We start from the raw sequence: 22,974 nt of genomic DNA on the forward strand, positions 1-22,974 counted from the left end.
AGGCTGGAGGGAAGCGTTTACAAAGCCAGGAGTGTGAAGGATCCAGTCCTCCTTAGCAAGAAAGGATTCTCCCCTGGAGCCTCGAGGGGCAGCAGGACCCTACCAACACCTTGGGTTCATACGTGTAGCTTCTAGTACTGTGAGAAATGAACTTCTGTTGTTTTCAGTTTGGGGTGACTTGTTATAGCAGCTCCAGGAAAGCAATATGGTCTTTTTACATTAGTTGTCTTATTGCCTGAGCACAACTCAAAACGGATTACAGCTCCTGTGCCACCAAGAAGTCTTTATAACTTGGAATCTTTGAATAAAAGAAGTATCAGTCCCTTCTAACTCAGAATATGCCCCTTGCACAGACTGGCCTGCCATCCTGCCAGAGTTCTGCACACTGCAAGGAATAGCTGCCAACAGTCCACAAGGAGGGACTTAAGTGGAAATATGATTTTTTATTAACCTTTCTCTCTGGATGATATCATCTGACACTACCATATGCCTAAAAGAAGTCCTAAAAATCAGCCCAAAGATGACTTTCCACCCCAACATGGTTTGAGAGCACCAGGTCACATTTTTAGCCAGCTTCATTGGGAAGAAGGAAAATAAATCACTCTCCAGTTGAATCTTCCCAACTTATTTCCAATGTGCAGATGAAAAGAACTGAGGCTCAGAAAGGTAAACCAGTGGATAATGGTAGAAAATACATTTTACTCCATGGGTATCTGATCCTAAACTTGGTTTCTTTCTGTAACAAGCTCACTATGTAAAATGAAAAAAAAGACATGAAGTGGACTCAAAAGTCTGGCTCATTTCTTTATTTTGCCTCCCAATTTCTGTTGTTTCTCTTTCTCTATTATAGAGAATGATGTGATCCATTTGGAACAAGGACAAGGATTAACAAAAGTTAAACTCACTAAATAGAAGAGGCAGAAAGGGAAGAACCATAGGGAGAGAGCAAAGAAAGAAGAGCAGTAAATTAAAGGAACGAAAGGACAAGAAAACAGAAATGACAAGGTCTCCTGAATACAGACTTCATCTCTGAGCTGAGGTACCAGTCGAGAACAGCAGGAAACAGCAAGTCCAAACTGAAAATCCTGGCAATATGTGGGACTAAGCCAAGTCCAATACTGTGCCTTACATTTCTGACTATAAGACATCATCACTTGTAAACACACACACACACACACACACACACACCCTTTGATTTAATAACAGATACTTCTGGAAGGAATGGAGAACAGAAACTAACCCTTCATCAAGGGTGTCCATACACGTTGTGGTTTCTAGAGGTCATAATTATGGCCTTCTTTCTTTATCTTCTTAGTGCAGAACCCATTGCCAACTAGGAAATAAATATTAGCTTCTCAACTTCCTCAGGGAGGAGACTGGATTAGAGAAATCCCACAGGGATCTGCTGCCAAAAAAGAAGGCCTTGTACCCCTTGACCCAGTCCAGACCTCCACACTACCACGGCTGGAGGCTACAGAGCAGCCAGGCCACCACAGAGCCCTCTGGAACCTTTGGATGCAACAGACAAAGACATCCTTTCTGAGAGAGGGCAGCCACATGGGGTGTGGCTTGGCACATCAAGCGAGCACTGCTGTTCAGCCATGGCTGGTTCCCACGACTGGCAGGGTGCTTTTGTTAGCACAGAAACCACTCCATTCTTTGCAGCCACCCTGCCAAGCAGGGCCTCACTCCTCGGTTCCCAGGGTGGAGAATCTCAACCTGGTCAACCTACTGACCCTAGCAAAGACCAAGGAGAGTGTGAGACTTGGCTCTGCCAGCCGAAGAGGCCCTGGACCCAGGCGTCCATATTACTCTACAGAGGCAACAAACAGAGGCAACACCACACCAATTAAACCATCAAGTGGCCTGAAAAAAAGACAAGACAGGCAGGCTCATGCAGGAGCAGTGGCCAGTGAAGGTCCATCCCAGTCAAGGGACAGCAAATGCAGAGGTCTTAAAAGTTTTGACCAAGACCCACAATAGATGTTTTACATTCAGAAGCTGAAACCCACTTATAGAACCTAAGTAAATTTTCAGGAAAAAAAAATATGTATAGTGTTCCCTTTATTTAATTTTAGTTTATTTTAGATAGAGCTCAGACTTTGTTGATTTCATGACCCCTGATTGGTCACAGTTAGAAAAACTATGAAAGTCAAACTCTTGCCTTCCTCAATCAAAGGAGTGTGTGAGGAGAGCAGAGGGAAAAGCAGATGCCCCCTTCCTGATACTTCCAAGAGGGAAGAAATTCACGTTCGGGGAGCCCAGAAGTGTTTGGAGAAAAAGACAAGACTCCCACCGTGCTCCCCCAACCCAGACACGATATTTAAAACGATGGCTGACAATATCAAAATACCAAAATGGTTTTAAGTGCTCCTTTGAATTAAAGAAACAGGGCTTTTTCCCTGAACTGTGACTTGAATCAAAAGTATTTTGTTTCTGTTTTGATTTTTACAAATATGCCCTAGCGTCTGGCTTCAGAGTGTGACCAAATCAATGCATTATCTGAAGTGACTCAACTGGAACAAACCATAACAACAAAACATCCTTAGAGTTGAACCAATATTTTGTTCCCTTCAAGCCTCAGTGGAATCTGAGACGACAGCAGAAGGCTCTTCCCCCTTGGCTAGTATCCTGATCTCAGCCATCCCCAGATGTCTCCGTTCCCTGCAAAGCTCCCAAAAAGGCTTCCCAAGCCTCTGCTTGTTCAAACCATCCCGCCTTCCGCCCTTTGCCTCCCTGTTTGCTTTCTGAGAACCTACTCAAATTTCAAAACTCACCTCATTCCTTTGCTTTTTCAACAAACTCCAATTGAAATTTCAGCCTAAGCCAGGTCCCATGCTGGCTCTTGGGGATCCCAATGATGAACAATACATAATCCCTGTTCTTAAAATGCCTACCGTCTAGTCCAGTGCAGCGGTTCTTATAATATGGTGAGCATAATCATTCAAACCAGCCTGTAGAATGTCCTCAGAGCATACAGAGGAGGCTTGGACTCCAGGGACTGGCTCCTTGAAGGTGCTGGTGCCTGATATAGCTGAAAGGTAAAGGAGAGGGCAGAGGAGCTAGGGGACAGAAACCATTGACTTAAACCCCTTCTTAAACTGGAGATGAAGATGTGTTAAATACATCTCCCAAGGTGTAAAGTTATCAAGTAACAGAGCTGGCATTTTCGAATTAGTTTTATTGGTCCATTATAATGATTCAGAATGGGAGGGTTTACTGTGATACGCTCTCGTGTGCACATAGCTTAAATGGTTTGATTTCGTTCCCCGTCACTTCCCTTACTGTCCCCTTCTTCATCCCTCAGGCCCATTCCACTATTCTCCTATTCTCTCCTCTGTTCTCACAAGGTCCCTTTTCTTTCCTTTTTGTCTCTCTAGCTCCCATATATGAAAGAAAATATACAACTCTTGATTTTCTGAGTATGGCTTATCTCAATTAGCATGACTTTCTCCAGTTCCATCCACTTCCCTGCAAATGACATAACATTGTCCTTCTTTATGGCTAAGTAAACTCCATTGTGTGTGTGTAGACCACACTTTTTTCATCCATTCATCTGTTGAAGGATCGGTTCCATAACTTGGCTATTATGAATTGTGCTGCTATCAACACGGGTGTGCATGTATCTGTGGTCTCTGATCCTGATAGATGCTAACCCTAAAGGAGGTCTCTTCATCATTGGCCTCCGCTGTCTTAATTTTCCATAGGAATCCAGACAAGGAGACAATTCCAGTGAAGACTTGATAAACCAAAGAAAGGGACTGAATGGGAGAGGTCTGGGCTGTTAGATTCATGGTGAGGCCACGCACTAAGCACAGAGAAGTTTCCAGAGATAGGAGGAGTTGGGGGGTAGGGGTGGGGACAAACCCTGTGGTCAAGGTCTACTATCAACTGCCAGGAATTCATGAAGAGTATTTGTGTCACTGCTACATGCCACGGTCACCTATTGATTGAACACTAGTGATTTTAAAGTCAAACCAGTATGGATCCTGCCTCTGACAGTCACCAGGAGTGTGCCAGTGAACCATTCTCTTACCCTTTGTGGTCTACATTTCTTCCTCTAGATAATGGCATAGCAGTGTGCACTTTGTGGGTCTCATGCAATGAGGATTAATGAAGTGAGATAAATGTGGAAAGCACCAAGCAGATTCCTGGGACAAAAGCATGCTGGACTCCTACTACTTCTGCTTCAACCTGTGTCCTTTAAGCCCGCCTCTTGCTAAGGACAGATGCCTTGGTCCATCCACTTCCTCTGCTACAAAGTGGACAGGAACCTGAAACCCAGGCCCGTTATGATATAAGGGAATCCCTGGCTATGGCGCTGCCTGGGTGTGACTGGGGACAGAGTCCTGGGTCAGGATACTGAGCAGAGCTTGTTAAAGTAGAACTGAGAAAAACAGGGCCCGTCTCTAAGAACTGCCAAGGGAGCCAGGAACTGCCCGTCCCCTGCAGGAAGGATCCGCTAATTGTGTCATTAATAATACTTAGCATTGTCCCAGGACTTTTCCAAACTAATTAATTCTGCTCCAAATCCTGGAAAACAAATGACTGTGTGTGTTGGAGACAGACCTGTTTCTGAAATAGGAAGGTAGAGATGGGTGTCCTCCACATGATTGGGAAAGAGAAAAACTGCCTTGTCACTACAGCCAAGTTACCCAGGGCAGAGAGAGGCCATTGATCCCTGGTGTCACTTACCCACAACCCCGAGATCACCTTCAAACAGGAACAATTACCCAAGAAAGCAAAGACACAAGAAGGATCACCTTTGCATTTTTCACTCTCGTCAGATGCCCTGGGACTAGCTGCCCAGAGGTAGCAGGTTTGCTAAATGGGTACCACCACGGACTGGACCTGAAAGCTTATCTGTCACTTTCCCTGAAACACAGCATAATGCTCATGTGCCAGAACATGATCTGGAGTCAGCAGGTCAATTCTGCAGTCATTTTAACTCAGGCTGCTTTCAGGCCAGAATCAGAAACTAGCAAAAATCTACCCATTTTCTTTCTTCACAGCAGTACAGAGCCAAGTGTGAGATAGAAATGGCGGGTGAACAAAGAGCTATCGTGTAAGAAGAGGCACTCAGAGAAGGAGAGCACCGAGGACCTGTGGGACTTGAAGGTGAGGAAAGGGCTCTCAGAAAAGAATATATTCAAGTTGTTTGAAAAGATGGTTTAGAGACAACGAAAAAAGGGATGGGGAGATGGTTCAAGTGCAGAGTAGATATGCAATGTTTAGAATCAAGAAAAAGCAAAGCGCATTCAGGAACTTGAACTCAATTCCTGGGGATGCTGGGGAATTTCGATTTGACTGTGCCTTATTATCACAAGAGAAAGAAAGGCTAGCTTCAGGGAAGAAAGTCTAGTGTAAAGACACACAAGGGTGCAGAATGTGCAATACTCAAGAAGGATGCAGAGGATTAAAGGATAGGGGAGCCTGTTCTTCCCTTTGCAGGGTAACAGCAGGGCGGTGGCTGGCATACAGAGGAGGTGTTGCTTAGGGAAGGTCAAGGTAAGCGTTTCTCAGGCATGTCCTCACTCGAGCCTCCTACCCCATGAAGTTCTGATTTGGTTAGAGCTCAAGAACCTACACTCTAGTAGGCATCCCAGATGGCACAGATGGACGTGGGACATCCGTGGATGTGGGACATCTGTGGACCTCATTTTGAGAAGTGCAATAGGAAGGTGCTGAGGCCTAGGCTGGCCTCATCTGCACAGACTGTTATGGTTTTGATCTGGACTGTCCCTTACAAGGCCCACGTGCTGAAGGCTGGATCTCCAGTGCAGCAGCGCACAGAGGTGGGGATGTGAGGAAGTGACTGACCAGGAGGGCTCTCACCTCATCAGTGGATTGATAATTTGATGGTATTATGGGGAGGTGGTGGGAACGGTAGCAGGTGGGACCTGGTTGAAGGAGTGGGTCCTTGGGGATTGCCCTTGGCACTCCATCTATTCTCTGGCCCCTTCCACTCTCTGTCTCTCTTCCTGGTAGCCATGAGTTGAACAGCTCTGCTCTGCCATGCCCTCTCCACCATGATGGTCTGCCTCACCACACGCCCGTAGCAATGGAGTCAGAAAACCGAGCACTGAAACCATGAGCCAAAATAAATCCTTCCACTTGTAAGTCATTTTTGCAGACACCATGTCACAATAGCACAAACTCTGACTCCGGTATCTTCTGTCTGAAAAGAAATCCACTACTAGATGGGTGCGGCATTGCAGGGAAGGTCTTCTTTAACTATCCCACCTTCTCAAATCCAGAAAAGAAACAATTTTTTTGAAGATCTGCCCCTTAGAGCAGCAAGTTCCTAGAGGAAAGACACATCTTAAAAAGGCACATCCCAACTCCTAGCACCAACTAACTTCCTGTTTATGAAGGAAATTGACCTCCATTTCTTTACTGATGAGGTTCCTATGCAAATGTCAGCAACTGCCATAGATTTTGTATGGATACAATCTGCCTAAGAGCCTCCCTGCCCTAGATCCTCTCTTAAAATAGAAGAACCTGGTCTCTAGATATCCCAAGGTCAGAGCTGCATTGGACCAATGATTTTATGTGTTTGCGGTGTTATGTTGCCTGTGTGGGGTCCATGGGGTCACTGCAAAGTATAATGGACAGGAGGAAAACACATATGTGACTTTACTACTTGTTATAGAACCCTGGGAATGTGACCATTCCACTCCCTGCTTCAACAACTTCTTTAACAAAGTGGGATTATCAACTGTTTATTCATTGGCTCACTCAATAACTATTAATCAGGCACATAGAGGGTACCAAGCTCTAGCCTCGTTGTGGGGAGTGATGGTCATTAAGACAACTCCATCCTCTCCCTGATGAGTAAATGATGAATAATGAGACCATCTACTATCTAGTCACCTGCATCCAAATTTGGGAAGCATCTTGGAACTGCTCTCTTCCTCCAATTCTATGAATCACTGAGTCTAGATAATTCTATTGCCTAAATAACTCTGTAATTAATTTCTTTTTCTCTACCCTGACTGAACAAATGGTGCATTCACCTCCTAAGTGGGCCCTGCCTCTCCTATGACTCATAAATGTTCTTATTCTCCCATCACCCCCTGCTGAAGTTTCTCAAATGTAAATCTGATTGTTATTAATGTTTATGCCCCTTTCCCTGAAGTCATTGGATATTAGTAATAATAGTTAACAGCGATTGTTTACAATGTACCAGGCATTGTTCTATGGCTTCACCAACTCGGCCTGTTTATTATCTCACAGCCACTACACAAGGTGGGTTTCATTGTTGTCTCCACTGAGGCTGGTTGTTTGTCTGTTAGCTGTCAGCTCCATTTCTGTCCTCCGTGTTCTCTCTTCCACTGCAGGGGTGTGGAAGCCTGCAAGCTACATTCCCCAGCTCCTGGGTCAGCTTCCTTCCGGTGAGGCTGTCCAAGGGGCAGGCGCTGGGAAGAGGCTGGAAAGCTGAAGGAAGGGAGAAGTTAGTTTCTGGATTGTTTTGCTTTTCCTGTGGAGCCTCCACCCAGGACAGCAGTCTGCGCCAGAGTGCAACTCCTGGCAGGCACAGGGCCTCCTGAGAGCAGTAGCAGCAAGACTCCTTCCTGGAGAGCAGACTATGCTTCTGCCAAAAGTGGGTAAGAGCTCCTTGGCCTCTGAGTGTCTCTCTTCTCCCTTTGACTTTAGTACCCAAAATTAACCGATTACCTGTGTTAATCCCTCTCTACTGGATATATCTGCAGTGCTCTCTACTTTCTTGACTGGGCCTTGATGGATTCACCATTTAATACATGAGGAAATCGAGGCCCAGAGAGGCTAAGTAACTTGCCCCAAGCTAAACTGCTAGGAAGTAGCATTAAGCACAAATAAAGATACTAAATCCAGTCAAGGCTACTTTAATATGTTGTACAAAGACCTTCATAATTGTTTTCCAATCTCCGAATATCCCATAGATTAGTTGGAGGGTTACACCTTGCAGGGGATTGGGTTTGGTGGCTGGTATTGTCAATGAATGAATGAATGAATACCAAATGCCCCACCCTGGAGTCAAACCCCCAAAGAATCTGTGGGTAAAGCGGATGTTAGATGAATCTGTGAGAGAATAAATATTAAACAGACAAATAAGCTCCAAGGACAAAATAAATCCACCTGGAGAGCAATCCCCTATCTCTGAGCCCAGCTGCATGCAGGAAACGGACCATTCATATCCTGTGTATACAGCAAGCTGACAATAAGTGCATATTTGTTCAATGATTAAATCAAACAATAAAATGTGCAATCAGTCAGGTCACTGCCAATGATGTTGAAAATTCTAGACAATTGAAATATACAAAACTTTCCAGGAATAGGGCACAGAAGAAAATATTTCCTAAAAACAAAAGCATCCAATGTAACAGCCAGCAAATAATTAGGCATTAATGACTGTAACTTAAAAAAAAAAAATGTAACCCAGGTAATCTCAGGGGACGTCCTGTATGGAGAGGGAAAAACAATGAGTCATGGATTCCAACCTCCTATTTATAACCCAGCCCGAAGATGATCTGTTGCCAAAAGAGAAAAAAGCCATTAATCTCCCAACTCAGGGAGCAATTTTATATTTTGAATAAAAAAACAAAATAAACAGCATCAAGGAGGGAAATAAATCAGATCTGCAGTAATTAGTCTGAGAGAGCCTGATTTGCCAGCGCAACCCTCACTTTGGAACTCGGGCCTCATCCTTCAAGGTAAAGCGTCTCTGATGACATGGAGATCTCACAATCTCTGCAGGTGGAATCCTCAGTTGATCTGAAGGGTGATTTGACAGGATGCGAAGGGAGAGCCCGAGGGACAGAATCATGATAAGAGGGAGAAACTACCGAACAGGGCTTGACCTCGCCCTGGTCTTGGTCGGGTACCCTCCTCCATACTGCGTAACCCTTCAGTTGTCCCTTCCTCTCCAGGAACTCCTAGAAGGCTCAAGATTTCTTTCAATAGAGTCTGAGAGGGACAATTTCATTTTCTAATCATCTTTATTTTACTGATGTAGAAAGCCCAGCACAGAGATAGTCATTGTCTTGCTGAAGTCTGTACAACAAAATCAGCTGCAGCTCCAAGACCAGATTTCTGGCCCCATGTGCCCAATCCTGTGCCACTAGACAGCGGTGACATCACAGACAGACACTGGAGGCACTTTCTGGGCAGAAGCCCTTTCCCCCACATTGTGGGGGAGGCTGTGCCATCCCTGTGCGGGCTCTGCTCTCTGCTGCTGCTCGGACACTTTCTCCTCCACTCAAAACACCCTCCAGACACCTGTTCACTTACTTGTATCTCGGGTTTTCTCTCCCAGTTCTTTAGAATGTCCTGCAAGGAGATGATTTCAGGAACAGTTCAGTAACTGATGCAATAGAGGCACAGGTGCAATAAATCTCTCCAGATATATTGACAAATTTTTTATTTGTTCTAATTAGTTATGCATGACTGTAGAGTGCACTTGGGCACATCATACATAAATGGAGTAAAATTTCTCATTCTTCTGGTTGTATATGATGTAGAATTCCACCGGTCATATAGTTACATATGTATGTAGGATAATAATGTCTGATTCATTCTAGTATATCTTTCTTACCCCCAACACCCCTCCCCTCTCTTCACTCCCTTATACCTAAAGTACCTTTATTCTTCCCTAGGACTGCCCCCACCATTGTGAATTATCATCCACATAACAGAGAAACACTGACCTTTGGTTTGGGGGGATTGGCTTATTTCGCCTAGCATGATATTCTCCAGCTCCATCCATTTACCTGCAAATGACATAATTTCATTCTTCTTTAAGGCTGAGTAATATTCTATTATGTATATGTACCATATTTTCTTTATCCATTCATCTGTTGAAGGGTACCTAAGTTGGTTCCATAGTTTAGCTATTGTGAATTGAGTTGCTAGAAATTTGATGTGGCTGCATCACAGTAAGTTGCTGATTTAAAGTTCTTTGTGTATAAATTGAGGAGTGGGATAGCTGGGTCAAATGGTGGTTCCATTCCAAGTTTTCTGAGGAATCCCCATACTGCTTTTCATAATGATTGCACCAATTTGCAGTTCCCCTTTAGTATTGCAAGTAAGTTGTAGGTGAACATAGGAAATATATTCCAAAATGGCACTTATTATATGATTCCACTTTTTTTTTAAATGCCAATGGTAACAGGTTTTTACTTAAAAAAGTAAATAATGATATTTCCAAATATTGTATATTATTTTTTTTATTGGTTGTTCAAAACATTACAAAGCTCTTGACATATCATATTTCATACATTAGATTCAAGTGGGTTATGAACTCCCATTTTTACCCCAAACCAAATATTGTATATTATGTGTGAGATATTATATAATTTTTATATTTTATTTTATAAACAATACATGTATTCCCTTATCAGAAAAGCAACATAAATGTCATTATTATTATATAAAGTAAAACTACACAAGGAGTCACCCTTCCTAATTTGAGAAAGAAAGTAAGAAATTATGAGAGGGGTCTCTGTGAATATGTAAATATTGAGGGGGAGCCCACGGGTCACGTCTTTGTGTCATTGACCACTTTGCTTTCTTTATTGTACTCTTCGTGGCCTCTTTGTTTTCACATGTGAGGTTGTGTTGATCAGAACTTTCCAAGGGCAGTGTGGGTATCCTTTGTGCTGTTCTCTTTTTTGATGACTGAGCTCCGTCCTTGCCTGTGAATGTTCTTTTATTGTGGACAAAAGGAGGAACCAATCATTATTGAGGGTCTTTGACATCTCCGATGTTGTCCTGGGACTTTTTCGGATGCTGTCCTGTGTACCTGCCATCATAGCTTTGAAAAGTATCTGTGACCCTGCTTACTTCAGAGTCTCTCAGAGGTGGTGACCTGTCCCCAAGCTCATGCAGGTGGACAATGGTGGTCTGAGATCCACGAGAAACAAGCCCTGTCTTCGCCCCAGCTCGCTCTCCATGGGCTGCAAGCTTGGCTGGGGTTGCAGGTTGAACTCTGTTCTCATCCCGCATAAAGTCCTAAGGCCCATCATCCCAGCATGGGACTTTATTTGGAAATCAAGTCCTTACAGTAGTGAGCAAGTAAAAATGAAGCCAATGAGTGGGCTCTGATCTAATCTAACTGGTATCCTTGAAGAAGAGGAAACAGACACAAAGAGAGGGAAGATGAAGACACAGGAAGCAGGTGGTCATTACAAGCTGAGGAGAGAGTCTGAGGCAGATTCGGCCTTCATGGCCCTCAGAAGGAACCAACCCTGGACCTCAGGCTTGTAGCCTCCAGAACTGGCAGAAAACAAATTCCTGTGGTTAAAGCTCTTCTCCTGGTGAATATGTGAAATGTCAGTTTTGACGGTGGGAGGAGGTGCCTTAGGAGCAGAGGGAAATTGGGGCACTATGTAGAGGCTACGGCTGCAATGAGGGTGATGGAGAAGAAAGAAATGCCCAATAGAGAGAGACCCCACCAAGCTAATTGCCTTTCCATGCCCCTGCTCTCAGGAAGAGATCCACAGGGGCAAATCACTCAGAATCATGTGTGTTGAGGTTAAAACTGCATTATTTATTTATTTTTTTTTTTTTGCAGCAGCAGATGTACCTTTTAAATTCAGTCTTGTTTTAGGCTAAAATTACAATATTAAATTTTAATATTCAAACATAAGCATGGGTTTGCATTCCTTGAACACCCACCCACCTCTTTCCTTCAGTGTAGGCAGAATGGCAAGAAGGAAGGGGTGGAAAGAGGACCAGGGTGTGGCTGCTGCTCCTATCTCTGCACCCAAGTGGTCCTGTGACCTTGAACCCATGCTTCCCTCTGAGTCTAGTCTCTGTTTTTTCAAGGGTGAAGAGAACACAGCTGTTCTTTCAGTTTCCTCTGGCTCAATGTGGTCTCAAGTCAGTGTATCTTTCCATGTTGGAGGGAACCCAGGGGAGGTGAATGGATGGCTAAGCAGGAATTCACTTGGTGCCTTTGTCTCTATCAGACCTGGGAGGGGTCTGGGGAGCTTTGAAACTGAGCATCTCCAAGCACTGATAGGTGTGTGGCCCGTGGTCTCTCTACATATTTAGGGATCCTAAGCTAAAAAGAGTTCATAGTTTCTGTCCCTTATCCTCTTTTGTAAATGATCAAGTGTAAAAAATTGCATGTATGCTAAAAGTAAAAGATTTTCTGACTGCAAAATCTTGGATTACTGGTTGAAGCCTCTGTGACTTGATTACTACCGGCATCTATGGAATATCTTCTGTTTTCTTGGCACTGTCCTAAATATTTGTTTTGTCCAGTTCATAATGGCAGTCGAAGTGCTGGAGAGAATGTAGAGAAAAAGGAACACTTTTATATTATTGGTGGAAATGTAAATTAGTGTAACCACTTCAGAAATTAGTATGAAAGTTCCTCTGTGACTGCTTGTGTCTGATTCTATGGGTGTGCATGCCGGCGTGTGAAATTTGCACATGTGCCTTGGTTTCCCCGGTGTCCCAAGCAAGTTCCAAGTCTTCTTTGGGATAGCGTTTAGGACTCCTTCTCTTCCCCACTCTAAGAACTGCCTCTTAATTTCTCTGTTGGTGAGAGTGCAGGTTGGTATTACTTTGTAGGACTTGGATCTTCCCTACCACCCTGCAAATTGACCGTCTTTTTGCTGTGACTAATGTCCTCACTCTAGTCCACCCAAGAGGTGTTCTTTGCCAGAACTTGGAATGAAACTCATAGAGTTCACTTATTTCTCTCCTGGACCCCTTTTTGATCAGCCCCACTAATAAAACCCAGCAGTATACTGCAAAGACCCTAAAACTCAGTTCTTTTTGAAGAGTCAGGTAATGCCCAAGGAGTGTTGCAGCACAGCAAGAGAGAAGGATGTCTTTTCAGCCACCTCTACAGTTCCCTGGAAAGCACTCCTGTTGTTAAGCTCTGGGGAGGGACAGCCTTTGCCAGCAAACACAGCCTAACCAAGAGCGTGACCTTCCATACCTCTTTGTATTCTAAAGTGAAAAGCAAGTCAGATTTCTTCACATCTAGATCTCCCTGAGGGCACAGCTATGACACCAGTCTTCCCAAAAAGACTGGAAGACTTTTGGTGCAGAGCTCAACCTTGCAATGATTTTGAGCCTTTTCCCCAGGTGGTTACCTCCCTGCTACCTCCTTCTACACCACAGAAGCTAAATACTGAGCTCCTGGCAGAGAAGAGGAAATGCACCTCCTAGTTCAACAGCCTCATGGAACCAGGACTTTCTGAAGCAAAGTGAGCAGCTAAAAGAATAATAGACCAGACCTTAAACCATACTACAGAGCTATAAATGAACAAAAACAGCATGGTATTGGCATCAAAATAGACTTGCAGACCAATGGTACAGAATAGAGAACACAGAGACAAACCCACATAAATACAGTTATCTTATATTAGACAAAGGTGCCAAAAACATCTATTGGAGAAAAGATAGCCTCTTCAACAAATGGTCCAGGGAAAACTGGAAATCCATATGCAACAAAATGAAATTAAACCCCTATCTCTCACCATGCACAAAACTCAACTCAAAGTGGATCAAGGACCTAGGAATTAAACCAGAGACCCTGCGTCTAATAGAAGAAAAAGTAGGCCCAAATCTCCTTCATGTCGGATTAGGCCCCAACTTCCTTAATAAAACTCCTATAGTGCAAGAATTAAAATCAAGAATCAATAAATGGGATGGATTCAAAATAAAAAGTTTCTTCTCAGAAAAAGAAACAATCAGTGAGGTGAATAGAGAGCCCACAGAATGGGAGCAAATTTTTACCCCTCACACATCAGATAGAGCAGTAATCTCTGGGATATATAAAGAACTCAAAAATCTTAATACCAAAAAAAACCCCAAATGATCCAATCAATAAATGGGCCAAGAAACTGAACAGACACTTCTAAGAAGATGATATGCAATCAAAGAACAAATATACGAAAAAATGTTCAACACCTCTAGTAATTAGAGAAGTGCAAATCAAAACTACTCTTAAGATTTCATCTCACTCCAGTCAGAATGGTAGCTATTAAGAATACAAACAACTAGGGCTGGGGATGTGGCTCAAGCGGTACCGCGCTCTCCTGGAATGCGTGCGGCCCGGGTTCGATCCTCAGCACCACATACAAACAAAGATGTTATGTCCGCCAGAAACTAAAAATAAATATTAATTTTTTTTTAAAAAAAGAATACAAACGGAGGGGGGATAGTAGAGGATAGGAAAGGCAGCAGAACACAACAGACACTAGTATGGCAATATGTAAATCAATGGATGTGTAACTGATGTGATTCTGCAATCTGTATACGGGGTAAAAATGGGAGTTCATAACCCACTTGAATCAAAGTGTGAAATATGATATATCAAGAACTATGTAATGTTTTGAACAACCAACAATAAAAAAATTAAAAAAAATAAAATGATCCTCACCAAAAAAAAAAAAAAGAATACAAACAATAATAAGTATTGGTGAGGATGTGGGGGGAAATGTACACTCATACACTGCTGGTGGGACTGCAAATTGGTACAACCATTATAAAAAGCAGTATGGAGATTCCTTGGAAAACCGTGAATGGAACCACCTTTGACCCAGCTATCCCACTTCTAGGTCTATACTCAAAGGACTTAAAAACAGCATACTCTAGGGATGCAGACATATTTATGTTTATAGCAGCACAATTCAAAATAACTAAATTGTGGAACCAACCTAGATACCTTCAGTAGATGAGTATATAAAGAAAATGTGGTATATATACATAGTGGAATATTACTCAGCATTAAAAGAGAATAAAATCATGGCATTTGCAGGTAAATGGACGGAGGTGGAGAATATAATACTAAGTGAAATAAGCCAATTCCCAAAAAACAAATGCCAAATCTTTTCTCTGATATTAGGATACTGACTCATAATGGGGATTGCGGGGAGCATGGGAGGAACATTAGATAGTGCAAAGGGGAGGGAGGGAACGGATGGGTAATGGGGTAGGAAAGACAGTGGAATGAGATGGACATCATTACCCTAGGAACATGTATGTAAACACAATGATGTGACTCTTCTTCGTGTACAACCAAAGATATGAAAAAGTGTGCTCCGTTTGTCCAATATGAATTGAATTGCATTCTGCTTTCATATATAACAAATTCAAATAAATAAAATAAAGAAGAACAATAGAATGATTACCACCTGAACCTATGGAATATCTACTGTTTTCTAGGAACTGTATTAAATATTTGTGGTGTCCAGCTTATAATGGCAGACAGCAAGAATGCAAATGATAATAAATGTTGGAGAAAATGTAGAGAAAAAGGAACACTTTTACACTATTGGTGGAAATGTAAATTAGTACTACCACTATGGAAATTAGAATAAAATTTCCTCAAAAAACTAGAAATGGAACCACCAGCTGTAATACTCCTTGGTATTTAACCTAAAGTGTCAAAGTCATCATACTATGGTGATAAATGCATACCCATGTTTGTAGCAGCACAGTTCACAATATTAACTTTGGTACAAGTCTAGGTGTCTATCAATGGATGAATGGATAAAGAAAATGTGGCATATATACACAAAATAGAATTTTATTCAGTCATAAAGAGAAATGAAATTATGCCATTTGCAAGAAAATGAGTGGAACTGGAAACCATTATGTTAAGTGAAGTAAGTCAAACTCAGAAGGTCAAGGGTCATATGTTTTCTTTTGCATGTGGAAGCTAGAGAGGAAAAAGAACAGGAAAGGCAGGGTGGGGTGGGTCCCATAAACACCAAAGAGAGATGAGTAGAAGAAAGAGACCAGAAGGTAGGGAGGGAGGGGGAAATGCTGGGGAGTGATACTGGCCAAATCATTGTTATATTTTGTGCACATACAAATAGATGACAACAAATCCATTACTATGTACAACTATAATGCACCAATAAAAATGTGAGAAAAATGATCCCCCTGAACAAACAATAAATAAATATTTGTGCTTTTTCATTAAAGATGGTGGGCTCCTGTTGCCAAACCCCCTTTGTTGATGATAAGAAACCTGGGATTCAGAACTTGTGCCTAATCTGCATGACTCAAGATTCATCAGCTCTTGGTGTGTAATAATAACAAGCAAATCCTTGCAGAATGTTTCCATCCCAGGAACCATTGTATGGGTTCTTCATTTATTAACTTAATCTCCATAGCACTTCTATGAGGTAGGCACAATTATTAACCTCATTTTATATGAAGAAACTGAGGGTCAAAGAGGTTACTTCAGTTGCCAAAGACCAAACAGCTGATAAGTGATAGAGCTAAAATTAACCCTGAACATGTACACCTAGAATTTGGAGTTTTAATCTCTGCTATCCTATAGCTACTACCTCAAAGGAGAAAGAATGTAGTATATCTAACTTCCCAAAGGCTAACACAGGAAATAACCCATAGTAGGACTCTGTGGTTATATAAATAAAAAATGCATGAATAAAAGAATGAACAGATGAATAAAGATTCTTCATTAAGAATCACCTTCTATTTTAGAATCAATATGCTTAATTTTGATGCTATGACCATATTCACTCTTTAAGCTTCCTAAATATTTTTGAAAGCAACATTTATACATTTAGTCCCAAACATTGAAATATAAATACTAGAATTCTGAGCTAGGGGTTTAAATACTAAGCTAACCCAACTGAGTATTTGGTGAGATTAACCAACTACTGTTGTTTCAGTTTCCTGTGGTAATTTGCTGTAACAAATTCAGTAGCTTAACACACAATAAAACCTTATTACCTTATGGTTCCAGAGTCTGAAATGGTTATCACTGGGCATATCAAGGTGCCTGTAGGGCTGCATTTCTTTAAGCTCTGAGGGAGAATGTTTTTCCTCGTCTCTTCTAACATTTGTAGGTTCTCCACATTCATTGGCTTGTGGCCCATCCCCTAATCTTCTTCTTCTTCTTTGTGTGTATTTGTGTGTGTGTGTGTTCATGAGATTTATTTATTTATTTATTTATTTATTTATTTATGGCAGCAGAATGCATTACAATTCTTATTACACATAGAGAGCACAATTTTTCATATCTCTGGTTGTATACACAGTATATTCACACCAATTCGTGTCTTCATATCTGTACTTTGGATAATAATGATCATCACATTCCACCATCATTAATAACCCCATGCCCATTCCCTTCCCCTCCAATCCCTCTGCCGTATCTAGAGTTCATCTATTCCTCCCATGTTCCCCCTCCCTATCCCACTATGAATTAGCCTCCTCATATCAAAGAAAACATTTGGCATTTTGTTTTTTGGGATTGGCTAACTTCACTTAGCATTATCTTCTCTAACTCCATTCATTTACCTGAAAATGCCATGATTTTATTCTGTTTTATCTTTAAAGCCCACAAGCCTGCCATCTGCATGGTTCTGGTTCCCTGTTTCCCTCTTCCCCGCAGGGACCCTTGTGATTATCCTGGGTCCACCCGAGTAATACAGGATCATTGCCTTGATCTAAGGCCAACTGATCAATGAATTGCTTACATCTGCCGTTTTCATTCTTCTTTGTTAGGTCAAAAACATAATTAAGATAGTAATAAACATGGCCATCTTTGAGGAGATATTATTCTGTGTATTTGCTACAACTGTTCATTTTTGTGGCAAGGGGTGATAGTTGTACTGTATTTATCATTTTTTTCATCTGTGTCTTAGAGGTACATACTGCATAATTTACAGGTAAAGGATATGATGCTTGAAATTTCCTTCAAAGTGATATAAGGATGGAAAGAAGATGAGCACAGATATGAAATAAAATTGGCAGGAGCTGATAATTTCTGAAGCTGTCAGTTTGGCGAGTCGTGGTTCACTATGATATTCTGTCTATTTCTGAATACATTTAAATTTTTGCAAAATAAAAATAATAATAACTGAAAAGAGGGGTCAAGTTAATAATAATCCTTAGCATATTTCATTAATTCCCTGTGCTGGGAACTGTGCTCAGCACCTCATTCTCTTTGTTTCTCATAATGGGGAAATGTTAGCAGTTCACTTATTAACGAGCAACCCACTGCCTCAATAGGCCCCAACTATTCCACGAACCAAGTGCTGACTCCAGGATTCCTTTGACTTCAAAGTCTATGGTCTTAAACTCTATCTCAAGTGAAGTCAGCAAACATACATTAAGTGCCTCTGTAAAGCACTGGGAAGGTGACAATATTTAGATGTGATGCTTGGCCTCAAGGATACTGAGGCTTAGAACATGAGGATTAAATTGTAATTCTGGTCCTTTCTCAATCACTTTCAAATGAGGAGAAGCAAATTATCTCTCCTCTGTAGACCTCAGGCCGTTTTCCTTTATGATGAGATCCTAGGATCCATTCTGCAAATCCCAGAGGACAGTAGAGACGATCAAATGAAGTCATTTAAGTAAAAGCCATCATGAACAGTAAAGGGCTATCTAAGTAAAAAGGACAAAATACAACAACATGATAATGTGCTTGAAGATCAAAGGTTCTTCTGCTGCACAGAAAGAAGGGAATTGTCAGTGCACTCTATGCAACTCTCCTAGGTCTTCCCTTTAGGAGGGCTCCTCAACAAACTCACCTGTAGAGAGACTGACCCTAGGGACACCCAGGGACATTGCACAGAGATTGTGTGAAGTACTGTGGTGGCAAGATGGAAGTCTTTTCCACCCCAGGGACTAAGCTTAGTACACGGAAGAGCCATGGATGGAGAACAGGAGTTATATTTGATGTAATGACCGGGAAATGATATATGTAATACTAAGGAGGCAAGAAGAGATGGAATCAGGTGCACATTAACCTTGTTATGGATGTGAATGTCCCACAGAGTTTCATGTGCTGAAGGCTTGATCCCCAGTGCAGCAGTGTTCAGAAGTGGAGCTTTGGGGAAGTGATTGGATCACAAAGGCTGTGACCTCATCAGTGGATTAATCCATTGGTAGCTGAATGGACTAGCTGAATGGGGAGGTGTAAACAAGGCAGCGAGGGCATAGCTGGAGGAAGCAGGTCACCTGGGTGGCCGCCCTGGGACTATATCTTATCCCTGGCCCTTCCCTCTTTCCTTTCCTTCTTCTGGTCCTTGCTCAACCACTTTCAAATGAGGAGAGGCAAATTATCTCTCCTCTGTAGACCTCAGACCATTTCTTCTTCCTGCTCCTCCTTCTCCTCCTCCTTCTTCTCCTTCTCCTTCTTCTTCTCTCCATCCCACCTGCCATTATCTGCAGCTTTCCTCCACTATGCCCTTTCATCCTGACGCTCTTGTCTCAATGCAGACCCAGAGCAATGGAGCCAGCCAAACACAGACTTTGAAACCTTGAGCCAATATAAACCTTTCATCCTTTGGGTTGTTTTTCCCAGGTATTTGTCACAGTGGTGAAAAGCTGACTAATCCACCCTTCCACATGATGCCTGCAGGATCTGGTCTCAACTGCAATGCTATCCTCTGTCATACCCATGTCCTCTGCATCTCAGGTCTGACCCAAATGCAGTTTGCAGGGGAGGCTTGTCTTTGATTTCTCACTCATTGCCTTCTTGTTCATGATTCTCATGATGCTGGGACACCTTTCTCTGTCCCTTGCTTAGTTCCTACTCATTCTATAATAATTAAGACAGGTCCTTCTTGGGAAGGTTTCCCTCATACCCAAGTTGAATGAGAAATTGCTCATTTGACCTTAATGAATAGTAAAGGACTGTATAAGTGAGGACCTTAGGAATGAGGGACCACTCCCTCATTTGGCTTCCATAAATTCCTACAACTTCCAAACCATATTTTTGTTGTCTATTTTAACACTACACCAAAAACTACTGAAGGCACCATTTGACTTTCATTGTTCTATCTCTGGTGCCTACAGAATGGCAGAGCCTGTATTGAGTGATTTATGATAATTTGTTGGATGAAAGAAAAATCTATGTCATGGGAAATAAATATTATTTTATCTAACTCTTCTTAAAAGAGCAGTTCTTCATCCTTGAAGGGTTCATTGCTGAGCATTGTATTCGTTATAAGTGAGCAAGTATAGAATCACCCTCCACAAGCTGTGCTGTTCATCATAATTAAGAGGAGAGAAGTTTTGAGGGGCTCAAGATCAGAAGTGGGGTAGAAGAGTCCTCAGAGGCATAGCTATATTAATTTATGTAAGATTATATGCTGTGACAGATACAGTTGGAAATACCCTTGACTTAATACAATGGAAATTGATTTCTCACTCACATGAAGTTATGATCACGTATAAAAAGTTACCCATGTAAGCCCCCAAAGGATGATTCAAATGATGGAGGATAAAGGTTGTAATTTAAAGTTAGGGTTAGTGCTATTGTACACAGACATACTTGGGATCCAGGTTAATGGAGGCTTCAACTCCACCCACATTTCCTCGACTTCACATCGAGCCAGCAGGGGAAGAAGAAAGGATTCATGGGCCAGACCATCAGGAAGTGTTATCCACCTGTCCATCACATTCCATTGAGTCAACTTGGTCTCATGGATGAACCTAACTGCTAAGGACCCTGGGAAATTCACTCTAGCCATGAGCTCCAGAACAAGAGAAAAGGAACATTTTCTACCCAGAAACTAAGAGGGAATGCATAGAAAAGACAGAATAGAGAGAGGGTAGGAGGAAAGGAAATAGCAAAGGACCACTTGAAGGAGTTTGTGCTGGATAGTATTATAAAAGCCTCTAATCCACTGTGCCTACAAAAGCCTTCAGTGTACTGCATTGTTCAGTGGTAATTGTCCTTGGGTGGCTATATTTGGAAAGGGACCAGAAGAATGAGAACAGAGCTAGCATGTGGGTCATACAGTTGAATTATTTTAAAAATCGCATGCTTCTTCCAATGATGTTTACATTTGTCAAAACATGACTGACACTCCTTTTGGTTAACTGCCTATAGAGCAAATTCTCAGCCTCACAAAAACATTACAGCCTCTTTTTAAAGAAAATGCCTCTTAATGAAGACCCTAGTAATGGCATATCCAAGATTAAGATGCAGTGTAGAAATCCTTTTGTCTACTCTAGCATTGGAGTTAAATATGAGACAAGAAAAATGTGAGCCCTGAACTGCTCAGGAATTGATAGAGTATCTTCCACTTGTCTGTTACATAGCTGCTCTACCCCACTAGGTCCCCCTAACCCCTGAATAAGGTAATTGCCATTTTCCCCATTTACAGATGAGGAAGCTGAAATGAGCTGAGACATGTAGGTGGTAAGTGACAGAGCTAAGAATAAGAATTCACAGTGCTAACAGTATTGTAACAGTAATAGAATCACCCCCAATGTGCCAGGCAGAAGTCATGGAATTCTAATATTCAAGACAAAACTCTGAGGGTGTTACTAAGTAGTACCTTCCTTTTGCAGGTGAGGAAACTGAAATTAGAAAGGCAAATTATGTATCCAGGTTTTCTCAGCTGTTATACTCTAAGGGGGTCTTTGCACACAGGTATTCTAATGACGAGTCTTGAATTAGTGTTGTCTCTTCTCATATATGGCTGAAGCCCTTCTCTATCAATTATACATGATTGATTCCTGACATCCCTTTGCCATACATGAAATGAAAGAAACACCCAGAGAACAGAATATACTCTGAAGATTTTATGTCTCAGGATTTTCACTTTAAGGTCCTTTCCTCACTGGGGGTGGGGAGGAGGCCTACTATCCTGGTTTTTCTGGAATATTCTAGTTCTAGCTCTTAGAATCACGTATCCTGGGAAACTCCTCAGACCTGTACAAACCAGTACCATTGGTTACCCTACTTCCAGTTCTTTGAGTTTCTACACCTTATGAGACCCTCCTCCTTATGCTAGGAAGAGGAGGATCCATTGCACTCACCCTCAGAATTTCATTTCTCTTCATATTGGTCAAAACTAAGTCATTTATGCTCTTTTCTCTTTTGGAGTCGCCTCCTATGTCTGGCTAAGGAACATATGTGCACACTTCCACATGTTGGCAAGAAAAAGGATTCATGGACACCCAATGGATTGTGCAGTTTTATCACCTATGAAGGCCATAATGGGATGGGAGGAATCACACTTGCTTTTCATAAGTCATCTAAGTAGTACCCTTGATACTAGATGACGTTTGAAATTAGCGAGTCTCTCTCCGGCCTGTGCTGTTCCCAAACTAAGAGAATGAAGGGAAGCCATGGACTGAAGTTGAGATAAGAAATGTGCAGACTGGTGGCTTAAACAGACCCTTATTTCTCAGAGTTCTGGGGGTGGGAGGTTCAAGATCAAGGTGCTGGCTGTTTCTGGTTCTCGTGGAGCTCTGTTGTTGGCTTGCAGATAGCTGCCATCTCACTGTGCCCACCCACGGGGGAGAGAGACAGAGCACTATGAAACCTCTTCCTCTTGCAGGGACAATAACACCACTGCAGGAGCTTCAACCTCATGACCTCATCTAGACTTAAACACATCCCCAAGCCGCCTTCATCCAAATATATCACATTGGGGGCTAGAGATTTAATATCCAATTTTTGAGAGGGCACATTTTTGAAACATACTCATAGTTTGATTCAGCAGTACAGTCTGGACTTTTATTGAATTCTGACCATACGTACATGCTGCACTGCCTCATTTCTGTGAAGCATTGTCTACTTTATTTACAGAAATTCTATTGATGATATCATTCCTCTGTCTTTAGTTCCTCCAGTATAGAATAAAATCTAGTGCAGAGGAAAAAGCGTAGGTAGATATTAGAGGCTAAAAACGTGGGTTCAAATCTTGACTTCATATTTACTAACTTTGGTCTTGAGCAAATCATTTAACTTCTATGAGCTTTGGCTTGTTCTTTTAAAAAAACAGAATAAAACATTGAGTTTTTGGTATTATTGTGAAAATTAGTGAACTCCATATGTGGCACTTTAGATGTTATGTAGCACATGTGAGAGTTCACTAAGCATTTGTTCTTTATGGTCACCCCAGATCTTGCTTCTGAATATCATCTGTGACCACTTGTTCATAACAAGAAAATGTAGAAAACCTATAATGGGGCCTGGGATAGTGGCTCAGTGGTAGAGTGCTCACCTAGCACATGCAAGGCCCAGGG

The 22,974-nt window shown here is 42.0% G+C and overlaps 1 protein-coding gene across 1 annotated transcript in view; it reads right to left on the reverse strand.

Annotated features, from left to right (window-relative positions):
- Positions 1–7,190: 7,190 nt before the first annotated feature.
- The window catches only part of Lratd2 (LRAT domain containing 2), a 69,315-nt gene continuing 53,531 nt past the window's right edge, over positions 7,191–22,974 (reverse strand). Inside the window, exon 3 of the transcript XR_009228686.1 lies at positions 7,191–7,437. The gene's annotated coding sequence lies outside the window, so the exon portion shown is untranslated. The remainder of the gene's footprint in view (positions 7,438–22,974) is intronic.

The sequence above is a fragment of the Marmota monax genome, unplaced genomic scaffold (genome assembly GCF_021218885.2).
Source record: "Marmota monax isolate L192 unplaced genomic scaffold, Marmota_monax_Labrador192_F-V1.1 WCK01_AAM20220418_F8-fsc00003, whole genome shotgun sequence".
Classification (NCBI taxonomy): domain Eukaryota; kingdom Metazoa; phylum Chordata; class Mammalia; order Rodentia; family Sciuridae; genus Marmota; species Marmota monax.